Genomic DNA, 1,649 nt, shown 5'->3' on the forward strand with positions numbered 1-1,649 from the left:
CATGTGCTTGGTCTGAGTTGTATTTCTTGGTGTGCCTTAGTCCTCAGCAGGAAAAGCTCACTGTGTCACACAGCTTTGTTCCCTGGGACAAAAGAAATCCTAAAGGACTTTTCTTCCCCAGGAGAGTAAAGGCAAATTTTCCAGAATTGGTGATTCTGGAAAGACTCCTAAGACACTTGTCATTGAGACTGCTTGTGAACTCAGAACATCACCAGAGCTCTTCTGTGCTTCTTGGAGTTGCCGTGGATCTGCACCTTCCCGGTCCCCTCTCATCACGTTAGAGTTGGAGCAGAGTACAAGCAGGGAGAGAGGGCTGCATCCGTCCCCCTCCCTTTTGCCTGCAGCAAGCTTACAAACCTCCCCTCTTGCCCTGCCACTTTCCCTTTGCCACCTGTAGCAAAACAGGAGTGGGGGGGGGGCCGAGGGGGAGCCAGAGCTTCATGGGACACTGAAGCTTCCTTGGGGAATGTGGTTGTGGTTTTGGACAGTATATGGTGGTGCTCGGGAGTCTATGGTTTGAGTGGGCATTAGAGAAGCAAATTTAGCCCATTGGACGGGGCCAGGTGTCTCGTGCCAGGAGCACAAGTCATTCTTCATCCCTTAAGACTAGAGCTGTGTTTCTGACCTGACAGTGGCGTGAGGACCTAGATGCAGGAAAAGCAGCGCTCGTGTGTCCAAGAAGAGAAAGCAGCCATACTCGGCAGGTGGCTCAGGGAAAGGGGTTCTCAGGTGACCCCAAGGTGGCGCCGCAGCTATGAGGGATAGAGGAAGAAAGTGAGTTGGTTTACTTTGGAAACAGTTTCTAGAATACACTGGGTAGCCAACCCAAAGGTGTTTTTGGTTTTGTGAGTACTGGGGCTTGAACTCAGTGCCAGCGCTCAATGGCTTGACTGCTACCTTTCATTCCCCCTGGTTATGCTGGTGATCGTGTCTTGTGGACTTTTCTTCTTAAGCTGACTTGGAATCATGATCCTGCAGAGTAGCTCAACAGTAGGATTACAGGTGTGAACTGGTGGTACGTAGCCTTTCTAAAATTAATACAAAAACCACACAAATCTAAAGATGACCCCTATCTACAAAACAGAAAGTTGTGTGCTGGAGTGTGTCTCAAGTGATAAAGCACCTACTTAGCAAGCATAAGGCCCTAAAGGTCAAGCCTGGGTGCCACCAAAAAAATTAGAAAGTCAGGTGCTAGAAGCTCACACCTGTAATTGTAGCAAATCAGCAGGTGAGATTTGAGGATTACAGTTCAAAGCCAGCCCAGGTAGAAAAATCCATGTGACTTAGCTCAATTAAACAGTGTAAAGCCAGAAGTGGGTATGTAGCTCACCTGGGAGAGTGCCAGCCTTGAGTGAAGGAAAGCCAAGCCCGAGTTGAAACCCCACTATGGCACCAGCAAAATAGCTCTGAATTGTGTCAAGACAATGTGAAGATTTGTAATGGCTCTATTGTCAATTGATCAAGATTCAAAGACCTGCCCAGGAGCACCCATTAAGCCAAATGGAGATTATCCCATACCCTAAGAAGCCAGAGTGGAAGGGGAAAGTTGGTTTTGTTTTGGCTGGGAAACAGTTCATGAGTGCCCAGGAGGATGTACACAGTGTGGCTCAGTGGTGTCCTAGAAAACAGAGCCCTGAGCTCCCCTCCCA

Source organism: Dipodomys ordii, unplaced genomic scaffold, assembly GCF_000151885.1.
Source record: "Dipodomys ordii isolate 6190 unplaced genomic scaffold, Dord_2.0 Scaffold6, whole genome shotgun sequence".
Classification (NCBI taxonomy): Eukaryota; Metazoa; Chordata; class Mammalia; order Rodentia; family Heteromyidae; genus Dipodomys; species Dipodomys ordii.